At 38.2% G+C, this 24,333-nt stretch overlaps 1 long non-coding RNA gene across 1 annotated transcript in view; it reads left to right on the forward strand.

Moving 5' to 3' along the window:
* LOC148645044 (uncharacterized) overlaps positions 1-19,958 on the forward strand; it is a 55,137-nt gene extending 35,179 nt beyond the window's left edge. Inside the window, exon 5 of the long non-coding RNA XR_015928303.1 lies at positions 18,984-19,958. This is a non-coding gene — a long non-coding RNA (uncharacterized LOC148645044). The remainder of the gene's footprint in view (positions 1-18,983) is intronic.
* The last annotated feature ends 4,375 nt before the right edge of the window (positions 19,959-24,333 follow it).

Below are 24,333 nucleotides of genomic sequence, written 5' to 3' on the forward strand. Positions count from 1 at the left end.
AAGATGGACAGCAAGGAGGGCACAGTGTCATGTTCTTGTGGGATTTCAACCAAGGACCTTTTGGTGACAGGAGAGTAAAGAAAAGTTCAATAAATTTTGTATTCTACCACTGCTACTTCACTTAAGTGCTTCACATAAAAAGGTATATAGCATTTGGAAGCCAAGATGATCTGTCCCTAATTTTCTAAAAGAGAAAGAGAATTGGCTGCCGCTTCAAAAGAGCTCTTAAAAATGTAATTCGGCCTCAGATGTACTAAAGTTTTCTACAAAAATCACCATTGTATCTCCATAAACCACAGGAGGAGCTGTAAAGCAGATTATATCTGGCTCAGGGGATCGGTTTAAACCATTTCTGTAATTGAAATAACAGGAAAAGGAGAGAGGCTTTTAAATCAAATGTTGCCATTAAATTTAAAAGTGCATCATATTGAATCATACATGATCCCTGCTTTCAGAGAGGAGCAAACTTTTTGTAATGAGTTTTGCCCAGATGATGCTGGTCAAAGGAATAAATAAAAGCTTTTTTATGTATTTTTCTGTTGAATAGGAATTGCATCTAAGATATTGTCTGCTTTCAAAGCATGTGCTTTGGGGCCAATTACTCAGAGATTTTGTACAGGACCTTTGAAGTTTACTTAGCATACCAGATATCTGCTAGCTCATTGTATTTAAATAAGTGGCAGAGCAAGGCCTTGGGAGAGATCACTTCAAATAAAGGATTATTAGTATTGGAGATATATACATTACACCAGCATTCTAGGCTGCCTTTTTTTGCTGAGAAGGTCCTTTTTTATTGTTTTACTGTCTAGCCAGCAAAAAAACAGACATCGTGAGTAAGAATATTTGATTTAAAAAATGCAAAATGAGCGACGCTCGTGTATATGTTAGCGATGCAGTAAGGTCTGAGTGCTGTCTTCCATCATGGTGTCAAATAAACAGGCTTTAATCTGGTTACACGGCGCAAAAGATAAACAGCACGCACCCCAAAAAAAGTTGACAAATTATTTCTCCTTTTTTTTTCCGTTTGTGCTAATGAGCCAAAGTAAGCAGAGCAGTGAGGGGAATGAGGTTTCAAGAAAAGAGCCTCTCTGTCAAGATAAACATCTGGTTAAAATAAAAGAAAGGAGACATTGTTTTTTTGGATGATTGGTCATGCTTTTTACACCCATTACTGTATTGTTCTTGACGATATTTTGCAGCAGAATTTTGATGTTTTACTTTTGTAGTAAATGGGCAAGTTTATTCATCAAAATCTGGTATGGAAAAGAAATGCAGATTATAACCCTTTTTTATAAATCTAGTGCCAGTTGTTCTGATACCGTAAGTAATTTACACGTTGGTTAATATGTAAAGTATAGGTAAACTGCTGTTTTAGAACAGTCCATGTCGGTTACCATTTGATTTTTTGGCACAGATTGTACAGGGACAAACTACAACAACAAAAATCAAACACTAGTGTTGACCTTGTGTCTGCTGTTTTGTAACTTTCATGTTTTCTTTCCTGGAAATAATTGAAAAATGGTTACAATCTAACAATCCATTCTTGTCCAACACAGCAATACTGCAGCATGACTAGGTAATTCTGATGAAGTGGGAAAACTTTGTCTTACAAAGTCATTATTGTATTTACTGGGTATCAGTGAAATGATGAGACAAGATCAACTATGTCTTATCAGTGGATAAAGGAGTACATTAAACAGCATTGTTCTTGTACAGAAATTCTGACTTTTTTTCTCTTTTGCAAAGGAATTATGTAATAAAAAGCTTGGATCTTATTGAGTTTCTTTGTTGATTAAGGGCTTGGCTGTGACAACAGCACGCCTGTCATTTTTATGAGATATTTACTTTGTGTGTGGGGGGGAGTGATCTTTATTCATTACTCTTGCTTGTCTCATGAGTTTCAGTACATTGCTTGTCATTGGTGAATTATTACCCCATATCCATGTGGATTAGATCTTGAGAATTTTCTAAATTGACCCGTTCATTTGCTTTTAGCTTTTTACCGACTTGCAGGCTGTCACTACAATGTGGAAGTATGCACAGGATGCCCTTACAATACACTATCAGGGACGCCAAGGTCACAGTTCAGCACTGAAAAGACTAGCAGTAAGGGGGTTGACAGATCATTTTCTACACACTGCAATTCCTAATAACCTGTCCATCCATTTTTAGATGTCATCCCTGACCTTAGGTTACGCTATTCAGTATGAGGATACGTCTCCCATAACAGTAAAGCGAAACCAAGAAAATTAAACTTTTTTTCACTAATCCAAAAATGTATTTCTGTTGTCTTTAACATGATCCTATTTCATAGCTGTGGTTCATCTGCGCTGCCAATACCACATATCTGCAGACCTGACGTCCGTGCCTAGCAGAGCTTGGAGCAGTTGTAGGGCCCAAATCAATATCTAGTTAGTTCTGATGTGTTACGCATCAATATGATCAATGCAGATCTTTGCTTGCAAACTCTGCTAGCATATGTGTATAAATATGGGCCATTTATTTACGATACAACAGAATAAGTTTTGCTAGTATCCTGAATTCAGAAATTCCAATTTAAAATTTGGATGAATATTGCTTGTCAGATGACTCTCTTCTAGAACAAATTAGTAGTGTATTTGAGAAAAATCTGATTTTATTATAGAGATGTTTTCGCTTTTAACATAGTTTTTCATTGTCAGGTATGTATGGGACTCTATAGTACGGTTCCACTACAGAAGAATCGGTTTGGCTCGCTGTTCAGGTTTATTTTCCTTAGGTTGTATTTCTCAACATCAAAACCAAGTCTCACAAACGAAGACATTCTCTTGGAAAAAGAACATTTTGTCTTTTTCCTAACTTTTGTTTTTTGCAGACATCAGTGTGATGGGAAACGTTTATCTTTGGGGCTGTGGTTGCTTCCTATCAGAATATTCATTATTTTCTGAGTGTAGCTTCAGTTTAAAAAGGTCTTCTTCGGGGAGCACAGTTTGCACCCTGGAGCCTAAGCTCAGGACTGAAGTCAAGCAAGGCTGGGCCTAGTCTGTACTGAGATGGGAAACACCCAATCAAGTTGATCCTGTGTGGTGTTGGTAAACCAGTAAGTGGCTCTGTTCCCTTTAGACCAGAATGGAGACTACTATGGAGACAGGGAACACTGTTCTGGAACAGGTGTTGTTCTTTGGAAGGTGGCTGTTAAGTGGAGGTCCTGACTGCTTGGCCATGGAAGATCTCATGACGCTGGTCATAGGGATGTTAATTTTGCACAAATAAAAAGCCTCTCTTGGCTTGTACTATCTGGCCCAGCTCTACATTCTCTCTTAATTCAAATGGCGAAATAATTTCTCACTTTTCTACTAGATCGGCTGTGTTGTGGGACTGCTGGTATATAATGACAGCCAGGCATCAGCCAGGACTGGACTTTAAATGCTTGGGGCTGCACGTCAGTGGTGGATGAAGTGGGTCCCCTCCTATATGTAAACTGATTCTTTGGGATGAAAGAAGGCATTATAATTATTAATCATCCTTTCTTCTGTTCATAATTTGCCCAAGGCTCAGATCTGGCTTTCTGAAATTGTCATATATGCCATGTATTTCCTGTGCTGCCTTGATGTGATGTTTTAAAGCCATTGTTTCCATCTCTCATCTCATTAGAGATCAATCACTCTAGGACTTAGTGTTGTTTTTTTTTTTTTCTGCATGTCTGGTGAGTATTAATAGACAGGTCTCCCATTAGCGAGCCTGCTCTCCCACCAAAGACTTGCATTGGCCTCTTATCTTACTCATCCGTGCTGCCAGTTCGTTTAACATGGAGTTGGAATTCGCTATTTGGTCTTGAAATTGGGGGCTTAGACCTTTCTTGTGATAGTCATTAGGTGTAAACCACTGTCTGTCACTGTGGCCTGGTGGGTCATGCTCTGCAGCTAGCCTTGAGCCACATATATAATTTTAATAGTCAGGGATGACGAACTATCACAGCGGGGAGCCTGCTTTTTCTCCTAGCTCCTCTACGCCTAATAGCTCAAGACCCCATATAAAAGAATTCGAAGTATGACAGCCGTTCCATTGGAATCTGTGGAGAACCCAATTACTAAGGCTTGCTGCATTGCAGAACAGTGGCTGCAACAAAAGATTTAGGCACAGCACGTTTTTTTCCCCTGTGGTTTTTTTGTAGCTTTTCCTATATCGCCCCACATCCTTTAGTGTCTCTTCTCCTTGTAATCCCTGTGCCGCGTTTTTTGTCTCTTTAAAGGCTCTTGTTTTTCACGAAAGAAGAACATCTGGAGCTGCTCTTGCTCACTGGGCTCTTATGTTTGCTGCAGATAAGTCTTTATTGTAATGCTTAAGACTTCCAGACCCAGAAGAGCAGCTCTCCATGCTGCATGGCATGCTCATGAATTGGGATAATAATAATAATTAATAATTGCTTACACTTATATAGCACTTTTCTGGACACTCCACTCAAAGTGCTTTACAGGTAATGGGGACTCCCCTCCACCACCATCAATGTGCAGCCCCCACCTGGATGATGCGACGGCAGCCATAGTGCGCCAGTATGCTCACCACACATCAGCTATCAATGGGGAGGAGAGCAGAGTTATGAAGCCAGTTCAGAGATGGGGATTATTAGGAGGGCCAGGACACCCCTAATCTTTTCAAGAAACACCCTGGGATTTTTAATGACCACATCATCTGAAGGATGGTACCTGTTTACATTTTAGTGTCCCCCTCCCTATACTGGGGCATTAGGACCCACATGGAACGCAGGGTGAGCGCCTCCTGCTGGCCCCACTAACAACTCTTCCAGCAGCAACCTTAGTTTTTCCCAGGAGGTCTCCCAACCAGGTACTGACCAGGCTCACACCTGCTGAGCTCCAGTGAGTTGTAGGGTGATATGGTTGCTGGCTTATGAACTTGGATAGTTCTAACATGATTGGCTGTGACCTTGTCACTGTTCTTTCTTGATGACAGAATATATGCACTTGTAGCACTGCTTCTGATTGAGAATTGTATTGTGTTTTCTTAAAGAAAAGCCTCGTATTGACTGCCTGCTTTTTATGCACAATTCCAGAATGCAAATGTCAAAGATTCAAATCAGGCACCCATAACTGGCTTTTGCTTTTCAAATTTTGGGAACAAAGTGAGTATGGCCCAGTATTTCAGGAAATGAGTCGTTCAAACAAAGGTCAAAACACCCAGATGCACTTTCTGTCTTGTGTCTTTACAGCTTTACCCGTAAGTTAAAAAAGAAAAGTCAGCTCAGATAATGTTACTATCGCAGCGTAATTTATTTCCAGTGGGATCTGAAGGCTTATCAGTAGCAGATGTACAAAAAGCCATTTTTCCACTGCCAGATGTTTTGGAAGCGCAATAATCACTTCATCTTTTCCAGTGAACCTCTATCTGCCGGGATACAGAACCATCATCACTTTCTCAGAAACTGAAACTCAGTCCAGCCAAAACCATTAGGGCTGGAATGTTTTGCATGGCCTGGTGTTTCATGTTGCAATCTTGGTGACACTGCCACCTAGTATTAGGTGTCTTGCATTGTTTTACTTTGTGGTAGCTTTAACAATCCTTTAGAATTCAGAAAACTAGTAGAGAGGGCATCATTTAAAACTGACTGCAGTATCTCAAATGGCCATTTAGAATAAAAGAACTTGTGGTTCGGATATGACAGGACTGTGTTTTGTATGAAATCAGTTATACACCTGTTTATAGGGGAATTGACATAATTCACAACTTTGGTCAGGCTTTGATGAGTGATCGGTCCAGTGAATGCACCAGCAAAAACCATGTTGTTTTCTGCTTTTGAGAAAGGGAGGAATATTTGGAAAGGAAAACGAACCTTCAAAATGGGATGATAGCTGTCATTGCTGTTCCATGATTAATTATCTCAGTAAATCGGCTTAATCGTCCCTGTAGTGTGTCCATTTTTGAAATAGTACTTTAAATTTTGACATAATCTCCCGATCTGACATTCCTCAGAAACTGGAGCACTTGTAAGATGCTGTTATCAAGATTACCCAATTAACAAAAAAAAAGTGAATAACACCAGTATTTTATTTTATTTTTTTCCAGAAAACCTCAGGTCACTTCACTCAGGTCATGATATGGCATTTCAGGCAGTCTGTCCTGGGTTAATACTTTTATTACAACAAATCCTGCCTCTGAAGCAACTTTCATAAGGCTTCATCCCCTGCTCTCAAGGGGCACAAAGGAGTGAAATTGACAAACAGAGAGCTGTCTTCATCATCGCTGGAAAGATGAGGTCTGTTTAGTGTGCTATCCTGGTAAATAAACTGGTTATTTTCTAAATTCTTCTGCAAACAGCAGCTTTGAATGCCTTGATGGTTTGTGCGAAATTGGCAGTATCTGTGCTGGCAAAAAATATGCAAAATTTTCAACAGGTAAAATCCCAGGGCAACTTCACAGAATTCGCGGGAATCTTTTTGGTTTTGTGTCACGCTTGCCGAAATTCAGTTTTATGTGTGTTTATGTGTGCAAATAGACAACTTCAAAGAGGTAAAATGTTATATTGCTGTCATAGCATCCCAATATGTTTACAATTCTAAGCATGTGTGTGAGATTAAACAGTAATTCTCCAATACAGTTGCACGGCAAATGGCTTTCCACCAGAATAAATTCCTATCAAACCTATCGCTTGTATGTGATCCTCACATAAGTCATAGGAGCTCGGTAATGGCAGCAAGGTTATTGAACGGATATCAGTCCAGTCCTGTTCATTTCTCCCTACAATAAAAAAGCTGAGGTATGACCAGAAAAAACAGGTTGAGGCTGACATTTTTTCATTAGACCTCATTCCAGATTTTGATTGGTTCTGTCTAGTCGGGACACATTTTTCTTGTCTTTGTAGTCTATTAAAAAAAAGGATTAATAACATTAAGTTCTTCAATTCATCTCTCTTATGAAGATCTGTAGCATGGGGTATTGACTGTTGCTGAAATTGATGGCTGGATTTTGCTGTTGTGTCACTATTTACCCATAAAGCACCTCATTGGTCAATGTTACATCTCCACGCCAGCCGTTTTCTTCTTTAGAGCAGATAGCAAAATGGAAAGATCCTTCATAACTCATACGTAAGAAACTAAAGACCGAAATATGACAAATGAACCTCCAAGAATGGGCTTTTCATGCCTTTCGGGCAGTGTAATTTAAACAAAACGATCTCCAAAAATGTTACACGAGAGTCCAATTTGTAAACATGCTTTTTTTAAAAAGCAGCTTCAGTCCTATATAGTAACTGGCACATTGCTGTATGATGGGGGTAAGTTAGAGGATCTGAAATTATAACTGAGATTCTTGTTTATAAACTGTAGGTAATGGTAATTCTTTGGTTGCAGGTCTACTAAAAAGAAATCATTCAGTTTGTACTTAATATTTTCAGTTTGTTAAGCCTTTTAAAAAATAATGCATGCAAAACATTGGGAAACAGTCATCTGGCTCACAAGCATCTGTTCATAAAAGCTACATGGAGAACGAAGTGAACTGCCACGTAGTCTGTGGATAACATGAGACACTACCTCCTGTTAATCAGCTCCAACAGTTAGTTACAAGACATACCTGGTCCTGAAACATTTAGGAGATATAACACACATTGTGCAATGAAGATTAAAAATCGATTTTATAGGTCCTTTCACAGGATCTTGTCTCAGTCACATAATCACCGGTCTAAAAGCTCAGATCAAAATCATCTGGCATTTCACAATTTCCAAAACAAGCTGTTTAATGTAAATTGTTATACTTTATTTACAGTATGCCCCTTTTATAAAAAACCTACAGACCTAAATCTAGACCTAGATCTATAGTTCATTTGAAATGAATGGTAAATTAAAATGACATTCAAAACACAACATATATTTTAAAAGATAGTGTTCTCTTTATGCATTTTATCTGTACATCCCAACACAGTACATTCATATGCAGTTCAGATGCTATTTCTTAACATAACTTTAAATAGCCAAAACATTTGCTCTCTCTGTTCGTGCTAATTGATCTTCAGATGCTACAGAGATGATACAACAGAGCACCAACATATAATATTCACCATTATTATACTCATAGAAAATCACACAGAAGACATACGTATATAAGACTAACCGGTAAAATTAGTATTTCAACCCTACAGTCTGAGATGTAGTAAACCCCCGAATAATAATCTAGGGGTTATTGCTTTTTTAACAAAAGCAAAAAGGGGATCTAGTTGAAACACAGATTACATACAGCTCAATACATGACTTTTTACCTATTTATTGTAATTACTTGTTTTAAATGACAGGTTTTAGAATTGACAAAGCTCAGGCTTTCTGTGAGGAGGGTGTGTAATGTACTGTAGGAGGGAGTTAAAAGTGACATTAATAACTAATTCATGGGAATCATACCAAGCCTAGCACAAAATAAGAAATAAGGGTAGGTCATCCACAGCCAGCTTTACTCTCATATGGAACAAAATCTGTTTTCATCGTATCCTATTCTTTCCTAAAACTGAAGCCTCTTTTGCCTGTAATGCAATTGTTTTAAAATTAAATTTAAAAAAAAATAAAAAAATGTTTTCAGTTATCACCCATCTCTCCTGTGCTCTTCTGTTGATAACTATTAATTTCCATTGTGTGATGTCATCTCAGCCACTGAACACAGTCTCCATGTGTCTGGGAAACTTCAGTTGTAAACAAGAGAAAAAAGAGAACGTCCAATGTCATATGAGCTTGGGTTCTCCCACATCAAACCATTGTGGCTTTTTAGACTTGACAGCAACACATACATGCTATTACAACAAAAACAAACAGTGTTTGAAATAACACATTAATTACACTGAATTTCATACAGAAATAAATAACTCCGCCTCATAACAAAAAATGAATAGTTTGAAAAGACTTCATTCTGTTTAAAATTTTCTGTGTAGTCACCGGTGCCGTAAACAAAATTGATTTCATTTTGCATTTTCCGTTATGTGTCGGGTAACTTGTATGGAGTTGTTGTTTTTTTTGTACTGACTTGCATTCAAATCTTTTAAATCTGTGGCACTGTACCCTTCCCACAGATTATTTGTCAGTGTCCACCCAGTCTTCAAAGTGATTCCTACCTGCTCAAAGACCATTCGCCTGTTGACATTATGACATGGGATCATCCAGGAAACAGGATGTTTTTCTTTTCTAAAGCCACAAGAGCACTGGCAAGATGGAGCAGATGGACTCCTTCTGTCCATAACCATTCTCGTCTTCAATCTGATTTAACCACAGCCTTGCAAACAAACCTGTGAAAGGTTGCATGTACAGTTATGCACAGAAAATGTGCACCTCAGAGTAAATACTGGTGCACTATGGCTGCCGTCGCATCATCCAGGTGGATGCTGCATATTGGTGGTGGTGGAGGGGATCCCCATTACCTGTAAAGCGCTTTGAGTGGAGTGTCCAGAAAAGCGCTATATAAGTGGAAGCAATTATTATTATTATTAGCCACCTGGCTGGGAAACCTGTACCAAACACCCACAATGCTTTGTGTAAAGAACTGTTTCCATTTTCTCTTTCCTAACTCCTTTCAAGTTTCCTATTGTGATCCTGTGTCCTTGTTTTGTTATTTAGTCTGAAGTAGTCCACTGGGCTGCCCTCTCTATACCCCTTAGGATTTTCAATAATTGGATTAAATCTCCTTCATTCTCCTTTGTTCTTGAAGGAAGAGATTCATTCCTTGAAAACGGTTGTGCGTGACAGTCCTCTGAGACCAGGAACGATTCTTTTGGTTCCTCTTTGACCTCTTTATATGACTATAATACCTTTTGTCGAATGTGGTGACTGAAATTATACACAGTATGTAGAAATTCTATTTAAAAAATCCACACCTCTTCTCTATTTAAACATTATTTTTGAATTGCTTCTGCACTTTATATTGTTGACGACATAGAACAGTGCACCCTTTCATCTGTAGCTTCGTGTGATTCTGAGCATCAATGTGTTGTAGTAGTGTCATAGTTATAGTATATAACACGCTTGTATAACACACTGGTGGGTCTGAATTACAGGAAGCTAATTGACAGCTGTGATATAGTCTATATTTCCACATAGATCTGCAGTTCAATTTTAAATTATATGTAATCTGTCTGGCCAGTCCGTAATTTTGTCTAGGATTTTTGTAAGTCCGTCAGCTGCAGTTTCTGTGTCTGCCCTTCCCTCTAGTTTTATATCATTAGCAGATGTAACTAGTTTTTGCCATCAGCTAAATCATTGATACTGACCAGGAAGAGAAACAGGCCTAAAACAACTCCAGTCAGTATACCACTGCTAACATCGATCCAAAACACAGTTTCAAAAAGGAATTTCAAAGAGCCGAATGTTGGATATATGACATCCTTTTCTGGGAATTTCTAAACCCGAGAGAACTGTCCATCATAATTCTTAACAGCCTCAAGTCCTTCATTCACCCTGAAGTTCAAAAAGGGTTTCTTTATACCTCACAAGTTCACAATATTTCTCGGGGACATTTTTTCCTTATCTGTATCTGTAAGTTCAGCCTCAGAGTTATATGTGGAATTATTGAATTCACCTCACAGTTAGCTTGATGCCTTCATAGTCTCAGTAAAGACATTCAACAAGAGGTGGGTTGAGTCCAGTAATCTGAAAATATTTCTGTCTTTGTAATAAGAGGTTTATGAACACCCCATTTCAAATAGCTCTGTCGACTGGGAGGGACTGTAGTCACCCTACTGCAAGTATTTACTCTTAGGAGATGTTTATTGCAAACTGGGCGCCATTGTCAATTCATATTACTTAGTGTCTCATCCATGTTCCGCGGCTGGTTTGTAAAAGTATCTCGCTGATCTGTCAAATTGCCTATCGCCTGGTGATTTCGTGTATACGTGTAATGCGTTGCTCTGCTCCTTTAAGTGTAAAACGGCCCGAACAAGAGAGAATTTGAAGCTGCTTGAAGAGGGAGGATCGACTTGTTTGCGGAAGATCCAGGAAAGAGGACAGGGCGGGGGGTGGACTGCGTTACAGACGGAACAGCCGAAACGGCGTTGCATTTCAATCAGTCCTGCGCATGTTTGCTCATAGGCAGAAATGCCTTTGACCTGAAGAAAACAGCTGTTATTTTTGCAAGAAGAGTTGTCGGCCGCGCTGTGACAAAGAAAACTACATTATATTCGTGCATTTTCGTTTCCTGTTGATGGGATTAACCCGATTTTTCCTCTCTCCTTTGATTCGGTCATACTGATCTATCATGCAGAATGAGCTAGTGGTTTCTGTAGGGAATTTGGTAAGCACCTCACCAAGGTCATGGACCAGAACGCGCAAGATGGCTCTTTAGAATTTACAGCCGTGGTTCTTGGTTGAAACATCAGGGTGATTCTGTGCCTGTAGCGTAGGATGCATTAGTACTGATTCGTGCAGAGTATTTGCTTTTTATACTGAGCCCGTGAAAAAAAAAATATTGAAAATGTACAAAGCTGCGCAGTTAAAAAGCGGTTTTTGAAAAAAAGGGATTTAAAAAAAATGATTTCTGCGGCGTCCTACACCTGCAGAGTGGCAGTTTCATAATATATGTAAGCACATTTGTTTTCTTTGAATTTGCTGGGCGCTTAGGGCGTCCAGGAGTGATAGATCGCTCGTTGTTGGGTGATTTCCATAAGTCCAAAAACACAGCGGCAGCTTTTCCAGTGTGTTAAAAGAGTTTTAAATTCACGGGTTCTCGCTTCTGTTTGTTTTAGAGGGTAGTCCCACTAGGTGGTGCTTTTCGCCCTTATAAATATTATAACAAATTCAATTACATTTCGTTATGATCTATGGGATGACTATTTTCTTTTTGCTAGTGGTTCTCGGCAGCCTTTCATAATTTACTGACGCGAAAACAGCATTCAACCGCTGAAGCTAGGCGGTGTATCATAATGTTTCCCGGTCAGGTTCCCTTAATAGGAAAGAGTGGCGTATTTAAAATTCGAGTTGAAATAGGATTATGCAGCATAGTAACATTATATGTAATACCTAAACTGTACGACTGGAATAAACTCTTTCATCTAGTTCTCCGCTCGCTGAGGCGTATTTGATCAAATCCTAAAATAAATACGTTTCATAAAGTGTTACAAATACTGACGAGTCTGTTTCCTAAAAATGTTGTTGTTATTATTGCCTAATTGTAATTAAATATTATATAAAATATTGTGTTGGCGCATGAGTGTGATTAAAAGAAACAGGGAGAGCAGTGTACGCCGGCTCCACAGCCGAGCCGAGCAGAGCAGCGCCCGGGGTTCTGCTCCAACACGCCGAGACTAGGATCTATGGAGAGGGCAGGGAATTGAGTGGAGCAGCGGTCCCCCTTTTTATAAGTAACTTGCCACGAGTGCAGATATCGTACGGTAATGGAAATGTCCTGTTTTATGATGTTTCTGAAACAGTCTATTTTTCAATTTCATATTCCGCCCGCGTTTCGTGTTTTATTATCTGCGTATTCGTGCCGCGTAGGAGCTAAAATTAAATGAATGGTAATTTGGAGCTTGAAGCAGCACATAAAAACAACCTTGTTTCCGTTTATTGTACTCAATTTGGGTGTTTTTCTATTTAGTAGTAAGCCTTCACATTGCTCCTAGCAACGGTAAAATGAATCTAGAATTTTAAACGAAAAAGTAATGACGCGTTCAAGAATATTGTGTATATATATTATGAGGTTATAAACCCAAAGGTGTATTGCTCTTTATTAATGTAAAGTGTTTTATTTATTCATTTTAGATCAGAAGTGCATATGTCATAAGAAATTGTTGTATTGGGGGGGGCGTATGATTTATAATACTGTTTTTAAAACATGATCAACAAAAGATTAGTATTTGAACACGAAGTCTTCATTTACAAGATGACAAGGTATCATTTTAATCTGATTTATTTCTGGTTGTATTCAGATATTTTTGTTGGAAGAGCCAATCAAACGTAAACTAATAACTGTTGAGTGCTTTAGTGTTTCTTTTCAAGCAACTTATTGCTCGCATTGGAGCGTCTTTAGTCTGTTCTGCTCAGTTTGGCGTGTCACTGGCCTTTCTTGAAAAAGAGAAGTTGTTAACTCCAGGCTCGGAGGTGGTTTGTGGAGTACAGATTTATTCGGCGTTCTCTTTCTGTGATTTTGCACGCAGAGCCGAAAATATTGGACAGCATTCCAACTTCTGCTATCTGCTGGGAAATTTATGCACGACGAAACTTGGGTTGGAACGGACTTTTTCCGAAACGGTTAATAGTTCACCAGTGACAGGAACAGATGACGTTAGTCATGTGTCATATTGGCTTCTAAAGCTCTGATTAGTGATTATTAACTGCAGTAACCGTTACCCGTTCTTGTCCAGAGGAGTGTATAAGTGTTAAAAATGTAAAGGCTAACAAAGAGAACCGCGCTCACGATTTTGTATCGTATCTTTATTTAAAAAATGCATTTAAATGTATTTTAGAATGCAATGACGTTACTCGATTCAATACAGTATTTAAATGTAAATCTTTTTTTTTCTCACACAAGATTGTATATCTTCTTTTACTGTTAAGTAAAGCTACAAATTATACTGAGATGCAGTGGGAAAACCTGTCAATATAATTAGCCTATTAAAACGGCACTCAGCTGGTCATCTATGACACATTGCAGATTAATAATTGAGGATGTATTTTTCATATTCACATCCATGTATCTTAGTTAACATTAAAAAAAAATTTACCACAATGTCTAAACATTTCTCTGTGCGTTTCTAAAGCTTTTTAGACTAGTTCTTGTTCAGAACGTTTGACAGTACAAACCCAGTTAACAGACTAGTCCAGAGGATAAGATTCACTCTTAATGAATAAGTCAGATGCGTGTCTCTGCCTTCTTCGCTTCTAACCAAAAGTCTGTTAAACATTGAAAATGGTGTGCCTATATAAAGGGTGTTCAGAAACCATGTTTGTCCATAATCAAATGTATTCTAACAGCCAACACTTTTCTGTAATACTATACCTATGTCTTCATTTCTCACAGCAGCACCACAGGTGTGAGTGTTTGTTGTCTGTGTAAATAAAAATGAATTGTGAGATCTTACTATTAGAATTGAAGGAATAATTACAATGCCTGCCTTGAACCAAAACAAAATAGTTAACAGCGGTAAGAATTCCCAGTTTGATAGAGGCAATACAATTCTGCAATAAATGTTTGATATGGCTGGTTGTTAAAAAATTTGCTGAGAATTCAGATTCTTTTTAGTTAACATTGTTATGTGTACTGTAACATTTTTACTGAACTATATTATTAGCCATGGTTAGCAAGAGAAAACCCTCTAAGTGCGAGTGTATATATATATAACAGGTGATACACCTCTCTATTAAGTAGAAAAAGCTCTATACACAAAGTGCTTTATATTCCCTTGGCACAGATGTACACAGAAAAAGGGAATAGATTGCTTATCTATAAACTGCAGCCTGTATAGTCCACAACGCACTTGATGGTAAAGCTTTTAGTGTTGCAATTGGTTAGAAAGCTTTCTAGAAAAGGGATTGCATGGGCCGTGCTCTGTGTATATAGTTACACGTTTACCATATGCATGATAAATTGCTTCTTTCTTTCCAACCTTTACAGTTAAAACAACACTCTAGTCAAAACCAACGTCTGGTTTTCAGCACTAAACATCTTTTATACACATACCACTGTTTCAAAGCACCGTAACTCCTTCTGTGTCCGCATTGCGTGTTTATCAGTTGTCCCACTCTGCTCACATGTATGGGCTCGTGCCCTGAGAGAAATGAAAGACCAGCACTGAAGTTTCAATAGGCTTCAGTTACTTATCTTTGTTTTGAATGAGTCACATGGCCTTTGAGACTTTTAACATCTGCACTACCTTCCACACACACCCCCTTGTGTGTGACATGTATATCATTCAGTTTTACAACTGTTTTAATAAGAGATATTGGGGAGATAGATGGGGTCACGCAGTTCAGCAATCACATCACAGTGAAGTTTGAAACTCCACTCATTCTAACTTGGTTATGCTTATCCGTTTACTGCCTTATTCTGGCGATATACGACTACGCTGTAAATATGTAATGCTGGAGGGGGGAAATTTCAGCCTACCTTGGGATCACTGAGAATATCATAGTCGACTTGAGACAGAAATGTTTAATGAGAAATCCACTCCAGCACACTGTTCTTTCCATGAGAATGCATTGATGCATTCATCAGTTATGGAAATCAGTTGAACTTGCTTGTCTTTGCCAATACATAGGGGAAGATCATTGCTGCTTCCATACAGAAAAGCATTTCCTCTGTAAAAATATATAATAGGCGTTGGATGTTATATCACTTTCTTTTTAAGCTTAGCATTTTTTAAAGAAGACCTAGTTACTTGTTTGGGATTTAAGATTTTTTTCCTAAGTACTAGTGAATGAATGACAAAAAGCAATTCATGTCCTGAAGCTTTCACACGTAGCACACCTGATATCATTTTTATTTCTGGCAGTGAAGTGTAAAAACCACAAATAGAACCTGGTGAGAATCATTATCAAATGCAGCAGCAGCAAAGAAAACAAATCCCCGTGATTTTTAAGTCTGCAGATATTAAAAAGTGAGGTACGTCTTGAAACTCTGTGTCTCGGATGACAGTCTAGACTAGAGAGAATGGAGCAGTATGTCCGTTTGGATTGGGCTTAATCTTCTACAAAGTGCAGAAGCATGTCATGGATTCACACCTTAGGGTCTCTCACTCATTAACCCCAGCAAAGTTTAGTGAGAACAGCTTGTTGTTTTTCCCATAACGGCACATGAGAAGTGTCTCTTTTGTCCATTATGTAAACTGAGCTTTCCTTGCCCAATTTATTCCACCTCTTGTCCAACCTGACCAACAAAGATTAACACATGATCCAGACATGTTTACACATTAAAATTTAGTAATAATAATAATAATTGCTTACACTTATATAGCGCTTTTTCTGGACACTCCACTCAAAGCGCTTTACAGGTAATGGGGACTCCCCTCCACCACCACTAATGTGCAGCATCCACCTGCATGATGCGACGGCAGCCATAGTGCGCCAGAACGCTCACCACACACCAGCTATCAGTGGGGAGGAGAGCAGAGTAATGAAGCCAATTCATAGAGGGGGATTATTAGGAGGCCATGATTGGTAAGGGCCAACGGAAAATTTGGCCCGGACGCTGGGGTTACACCCCTACTCTTTTCGAGAAACGCCCTGGGATTATTAATGACCACAGAGAGTCAGGACCTTAGTTTTACGTCTCATCCAAAATACGTAGTGCCAATCAAGGATTGTGAAATCAGTGGAAAGGGTTTTTTTTTTTGTTTAAAACTATATTTTGTTTTATGTTTTTAATGGAGGAGGCACAGTAGTGCAGTGCTTGGCATTGCAAGTCGTTGGCACTGGGGCTCTGGGTTCAGTTCCTGGGGTGGTGTATGCATGGAGTTTGTATGTTCTCTCCATGTTCATGTGGATTTCTTTCTGGCTGTTTCATTTTCTACCCACAGTCCAATGACGTACTGGTAGGTTAATTGACTTCTAGGAAAATCGGCCCTGGTATGAGTGTGTGCATGCCTGTTTGTACATTCTCCATTCAGGGTGCATCATGCCTTGTGCCCGTTGCTTGCTGGGATATGCTCCAGCTCCTCTATAACCTTGTCTTGGACAAAGCAGTTAGAAAATCTATTGATGGATGTTTTAATGGCTTTCAGTATACAAATACCTTTATAGACTTAATCATAAGAGATTTATCTGTATGATTTTGGAAAAGAAACCCTACAGATGTCAGACAATGGAATGAAAATGAAACAGAAGGGACCATATGATAATTGCCCATAAATTAACTCTTAGAATCAACCATTTTATTTGTGAAGGTCAGGACCGTTGTGCTTTTCAAGGTGCAGAAATAATAAATAATGTAAAAGAAAAGATTTGTTTTTTTTTTCCACATCCCTAGAGGCAGAGTCAAAGAGATGCTGATGAATCTTCTCACAATCAGAGTAGTTGCCTTTCCCTTGTTACTACCAATAGAAACTGATGCATAAGGAGGTCAAGTGATTTAACTTCAGCTGAACAGCTGAATCAGCAAATAGTGCACTGTAATTTTCATCAGTCACAAGATAGCACTGCCCTGAGACACTGCCCACATAAAGTCCCATAATTAAAAATACATATACTGTATTTATTTTTAACAATACAGTCATTGAATTACTTCTTAAACAAGATGTGCAGAATGAGAAAGAATGTCTGGCTTTTTTTTTTAAACACAATTTTTCCTCTATTGATTTCTATTGCCTTATCTTTCATCTGAAAAAAGCTGTGGTGAAGTCATACAGTTGGTTTGCATCTCTCGGCCTCTATAAAAGATGATTTACAAATGTATTCCCTTTATCTTTTATCTTTACTGCTGGAATTCCTACAGTGATAAGATGCAGCAGTTATCTATGCTTAGTAAGAACAGGGTTTGAAAGCAGCAAAATAGCATTTCGATTTGATCGTTGTTTTTGACTATATACAACTTTGGGGAATGTTAATAAGATTAAGATATAAATAAGGTTATTGGAGAATGAAGATTTTGGATCGTGAGGCATCTGACGTTTGTAAATCTATACTGATCAAATGGCATTGAAGAAGAACCTGGATTTACACTACTACAGCATCTCATGTCAGCAAATATACATGTCATTTTATTTTTGCAGCAGCTGTCCCTAAACACCACATTGGAACATGGAACTCAGACCTGAGGTTGGCCGTGATGTTTATAACTGAAATATATCAGTATCAGCATATGTTTAGCTTTAGTATTTGCTTAAATATTTCAGAGGATTTTTAAGCGATTCATAAATTACTCAGCATGATGTGCAATTACTTGGTTTATAGCAGGCCCGTAAAGGAACATTTTCCTCCCAGTTCAAACAATGAATGAAATCACCCTACCCAAAGCACACTCCATCCCCTGTTTTGCAACATCAGGCCCTTGTGTAAACTCACTTGCCTTAAATGCTCAAATTGGGCAACACCTTGAGTTCAGCGAATAGCATGCCAGGCAGGTCTGGAACGAGCCTTGTGCTTTACTGATTTATCACTAATGCGCCAATAATAGCTTTTGGTAAACAAGCTCCCTCAACAGGAATAGCAGTGGGTTGAGTGATGGCGATTGCTTTCTCCCATCAGAAATCTCTCCCCCCCCCTCCGGCCTGAATTTTACACCACATGTCTGGGTCTATCATTGGAAACTCAATCTCCCCCAAGGGGAAGGAGAAGGGAGTAGAGCTATAACTGCAGCCCCCTCCCTTCCTCCCACAATAAGCTGTCCGTTAATTGACAAGGCACTTCATGGCCAGAGGAGATGGGTTTTCAAGTGTGGTGATGTCAGGGCTTGGTGTCAGCTTCCCATGAGGGGCTTGTTAAATTGGGGATGGAACATTGCAGTGACACAGGGAGGGGGTACACATGTTCTTCTTTTTATTTCCAAAGCATCTTCTGTAATTATGGTGCCCACCTTTTAGTCTTTTTATTATGTTGCCCTGGTTCATCTCCCAATGCTTTCATGTGCGGCATTAAGGGAACTGTAAGAAAAGTTTGTGAAATCATTGATGTCATTTGAATCAAGACAAGCTTGGACAACACAGCCTGCATGCTTGCGATTATTGTTTTGCTGCAGGACAAAACCATAAATGAATAGTAAGAGCCGATGAGGAGCGGGTGTTAATAAGGACCAAGCTGTGTGTGCTTTTCCACACAGAAGCAATAATAAGGGTGCCCACAATTTTTAGAATGGTGACAAAATTACTGTTTTTATATAAGGTCCAAAACATTACATCCTCCTTTATAGCTCTAAAGAGCTTTAAAATTCCAGATGATATGGTGTGTGTGTGTTTTTTTTTTTCACTGCTGGGATCATCTTTTCAGAAACGCAAGAATGCGTTTTGTCTGTAATGGCTGCATTTGTGGCATTTGAACTACCTGTTGGAAAACCAAAATAAAAGTGCAACAACTTGCTGATGTCTTGTATTTCCACAGAACACACTCTTTTCGATGTGGCTGGAGAGCTCTACTGGATATAACTTCTGTGGAACAATGCAGACTTCATTTCTTTAACAGTGAAATACAGATGTGGCAGTTTTGAGTGAAGCATGTGACGTTTTAGGGAGTCTGTGGAATGAGATTTCAGTTTTCAGCTTGGATCCAGAGGTTTCTTAAATGTATGGTGGCTTTACACACCAAACCTGAATAAGGCCCTTTATTTTATTTTTAAAGGGAGCATTGTCTGTTCTACAGCATGGCTCCAGTCATCGAATCAATCGTATCTGTAGTTGGGGGTTGTTCCTCAACAGAAATCGAAATAACTTGTCAGGACACATACCACTCTGAACTGTTCTCGTTTTAATTGTGTCGGTTAAATAGTTGTGATTTTAACTTTGTAAACCTGCCCTTTTATTTTAGACCTGCATTTAAAAGGTGTTATATATAAATACATTTTAACATCGCTGCATGTATTCACATGCTACATTTCCAGAGTGGTATAATAAAAACAAAGAATATTAGTTCTTTTGAGACTCAATTAAAATTATATTTAGTTTTGAAATTAAATAAGTTTTATAATGCAATCCATTATGAAACTTAATGAAGAAATGATTTTCATATATTAGGTCTGTATTGACTAGGAGTTGGTGATCCGTGAATGTTTAAAAATAGGTTATAACAATGTGCTGCATTTTTAATTAAACATTTAAAAACACAAAATTTTCCATTTAAAAATGTAACAATTGATTTTACTGGTGAGTGTTTGTATTGAATGTAATAAAACAAATCACACCACTGAAAAGCTTTCAGCTTGTCTGTGCCAGGGTATTGTGACTAGTATTTGACTCATCAGCCATTCTTCTGATATAAGTGAATGAAATTCAAAATATTTAAAAAAACAAGACAGATTAAAAATGTAATTGCATTTGCACTTGATAATGTACGATTATCTGTGTTGTCTCAGTACTTTCTGTTGCAATGAAACTGATATTAGCATTGATATGAAATATTTACAGAACACAATAAAAATTACTATTATTAATAGTGAATTGAAAGCAGAGTCCATTTACCATAGAATGAATATGAGGTCATTGTTACTTGGTTCTGTAAAATGGATTGACTTACCTTGCTTTGAATAACCAGATAATAGAATAATGCATTTCAGAAGCTGTTTTCGAACGAGGATGAAACCCGTCCTGAAAATGATTTTTAAAAGGCAAATTTGTCTTTAAATGCCCATTTGTACTCAAATCCATATCGTGTTTTTTTTTTAAACTCAACGCAACAGGCTGTGTTAGCCTTTGCGATGCATCTAAAAACAATGTGATCATTGGACCCGTGGAGTGTGTGTGTAAATATCGCAGACACACAATCCAAGTCTCTTGGGATATCACACACTAGAGAAACGTCGTAAATAAAATGTGATATTTAATCAGCTGTTGCATGTTAATGAAACAAAGTAGAATTCATACGTGTAGTAAGCAATATTGTTGAAATTGAACTCAAGAATTGAAATTGTGGATGCATTTTGTCTGGTGACCTGAGGGGAGAACGTGGAGGTTACGAAAATGTACCCGATATTCTAGATAGTTCTGATTGTTTGAATAGTTCTGTACAGCATGTGCAGACCTGCTTGTAATTGTATACTGTTTTTCAGTTTATAGGACTTCTCGGGTAGGTGATCAAGTAAGTTTGAGAGTGATCAGCATAACCAACTGGTAAAGGCGAGAAAGTTGTTTATGGAGTTGGGGCTTTTCAATAGCCAACAATTCCAGTATATGTCGAAATTTCGTTTAGTCACATTAACAAACCAGAATAAGTGTTTCCGCGCATATTCTTTTTCTTGCTTTTAGTTTTCGTGAACAGCAAGCTGGATTCTGTCTCGTGGGAGTGCATGCCTTGGTAATATTAAAGACTTGTTTGGTGCCATTTCCACAAATCACAGTACAGAAGTGGCCCTTCTGTCTGTGCCTGGCACGGGCACAATACATTCCTCTGGTAGATATGTTATTGTTCATTGGATGCAGTATTTTGCATTGAAGCATTCCCACGATGAAATTAAAAAGAAAGAGGGCTGCGTCTTTGCTATTCAAAGGTGTTTGAGAATGAGTGGACCCCGTGTGCGACCAAAAAGGAGAGGAATCCAGGAGAAACGTGCTTCAAAACAACGACAGTAAGAAGACAGCGACCCCACCTTACACCGTTACTTTCGAATTGAATCTACTTTGCTTAAAATTAAAATTAGCGCGTTTTCATTGAGCTGGGTAACCTCCGCTTTCTCTAAAATGCAATTTGTGACATGTTGAAAAACACGTATTTCTTCGTTCAATTTAAAGCTTCATCGGCTATTACAAACCATTCATTTCCCTTTTCTTGAAATGATACTGTTTTCCCAAAGGAAATAATGTCCAAACTACTTGAACTCATTTTACCGTCTTGGTTTTTACATTTGTAATACATCAGCAGAAAACTTGGCCTGTTGGTGCGGTTTGTTCCTTAAAAAGGGAAAGATCGGCATAAACTCGCACAGAAAAGAGAACGGAAAATATAAAAGTTCTTTAGGGACTATAGCCCAACTAAGAATGGCAGACTGGTTGTCAAAAGCTTTCAGCAGCAAATGGGTTTTAAAAGACCCGCGTAATGCGTAAAAGAATGACCTCAATATCAGTATTGAAAGTTAAAAATGACGACGATGATATTGTACAGTATATTACTGATAGAGTAGACGTAGTGCAACGAGAAGGGAGATTTTCAATAAAATGGTACTAAAATGAGTCAGTAAATCATGCTGAGTACATAAGTCAATCAGTTACAAGCTGTCTTCGTAAACGTTTTTTTTTCTGGAAATATCGCCTAAAGTTAAGCTCTAATATTAACCGACGTGTACAGAGACTTGCTTGAGTTTGCTGGGCATAGAAAATATTTACAGGATATTTCAATTATTGACTGGACTACAGTGCTGTGCACAGACAACAAAACCATTCATTAACAGCTGACGGTACAGACTTTGATTACTGTGTAACATCAAGACAACGACTTTAGTTATTAATTTACTTAGACAACGCGGGCTTCAGAAGCATTTTTTTTTTTGCTTGTTCTTGTGTAAAGAAATAATTCTGATCTATATTGCATTGATCACAGTGTGTCAATGGATTATATTACGTGCCCATATGAAAAGTCCAGTATTCTTAATATTGAGCTGTTGAGCGGCTTTTACACTGCGATCTGCGAACCAAATTCTGGAGCGGAATGGCGTTTTTGTGAGTTCTAAAGTGTAAAACTAATTATGTTGTGTATACCCCCTTGGCTGTTTAATGTTTAATCTACGATTTTTATGGGGGGTGTGAAACCACTTTGTTTACACATTTCATGAACGTCAAATTATGAAATAGGAGTCATTTCAAGTTAACGGGAAGGAATATTTCCGTTTTTTTAATTATCTTCTTATTATATGTGGTCTGTGTTTTATCTTTGTAACGTTAGAAGCTTTATTACAACCATGAAAGAGGGTTGAGGTGAGGGTCACTCTATCAATAGCTAATAATTTATCTCATTAAAACCCCATTTTAGGAATGACTGCCCCAAGACCTTTCCTCTGAAGCACAGGATTGTATCGCACGCTGAGAGTATTGAATTACTATATTCCCAATAAAAAAGGATTATGTTTATATTATGTTGTTCAATGTTTCAGTTATGAAGGAAGGTGTGTTCTGTAACCGGTTCGGTACCGGTGCGGGTCAAACCGAGGATATTCTTCGATGATGTCAGCATTCCTTTACAAACGCAGCTGATCGGATCGCTGTGACGCGCCGTCAAGTTCATTTCGGACTTTCCTTTAGCTCGTATTGGATTCATTTCCCCAATGCCAAAATATCCGTATACGACGTAGGTATCACACTTCAAGTCTTCATTTTCTTTTCACTTTATGAGTACAACCTGCTCTTATTAAGCCCAATCATTAGATTTTCGCTTAACGGTGCTAGTAAAATTTGCATAGCCTACAAATGTAGGTCTCTACATCAAAACAATATTTAAAACTATCATAGCGGTGTATTTTACTTTTTATTTAAGCCTGTAAACAAGATAGCTGTTTTATTGTAGGCTACGTATTTTAGAAGGGATTATGACACGTTTTGTAAGATGTACGCACTGAAATTTCACACACAGTACCCCCGTTCTTACCGTCTTGCACAAAGGCGTCGGCCAAATAAATGTTTAAACTATTAACATTACTCACTCGACTTCAGCGTTTCGATATTTTTTTTAAATCCTGCTTGCTTCTTCACATTCCAACAACTTCTGTACAATGTATGTTATCTTCGACGTCCCCTACAGCGCTTGCACATGTTTAAACAGGTTGTGCCCAAACACATTTAAACTTTTTCAACCTTATATATTGAAATACGTACAAGTGTATATATCCAATTGGTAGGTATATTTAGGTTTAACTATATTCGACGCTCTAGATGTGGTAAAACGTCTAAGGGACACTCAAAGTAACGCCTAAATATACGTATGGTTTAACTACTATTACTCAAGCACGCTATTGTAGTCGCGGAATATCACTTACAAGGAAGGTAAATTAACGAATCGATTCAGCAAGAGCCTGATAAATGATCAGCGTGAATGTGTTAAGGTACCCCCCCAAACCGTTGGTGCATGAGACCAGAACCTTTAACTATTGACTCTTCTCATATAGCAGTGAATATACCAGCGAGTCTACACTGATCGAGTTCCTCTTGAACCAAAATCACAATCAACCCGGTTGAACCATCAATGGTGTATGCCAAAAAATTGAAAACCGAATTCATTATGCGTTTTCAAGCTGCTTATGCATTGTTTTACTTTTGAACAAGTTATATCTTCTGTAATCTGATTTCCAGTTATAATAATGCTATTGATATATACATATTATGTAAATACATATTTAAAAACGTTTATGCGTTCTGTTGTTTTTTATAGAGAACAAGGACAAAACAGTACGGTTTCGCAAACTGTACTTTTAGTAGTTACTTAGACCAAACAATAAACTGAAAGAGGTAATATAGGTTTTAATATTTTCCATTTCCCACTGCACAGATCGAAATGCCTAGATTTCTGTAGTTCACTTGATGGTGGGAAAAAACCGCTTTAATTCATCGACAATAATCTTCGTCACCCCAGATATCCATTTGGGGCCTGACGCTTCCCAGTCTGACTGCATACATTTAAAGGTACATGTCACAATACATATTTGAAAATATAATCAAGGTCTCATTCGTAAGACGTTGAAACATTGAAATGTCTGTTGCTTAAACGCGAGCCTTGTTTATTTTAATCGCTTGTAATGGATACAACCATGACAATT

The sequence above is a fragment of the Lepisosteus platostomus genome, chromosome 19 (assembly GCF_059453375.1).
Source record: "Lepisosteus platostomus isolate fLepPlt1 chromosome 19, fLepPlt1.hap1, whole genome shotgun sequence".
In the NCBI taxonomy this organism is placed as follows: Eukaryota; Metazoa; Chordata; class Actinopteri; order Semionotiformes; family Lepisosteidae; genus Lepisosteus; species Lepisosteus platostomus.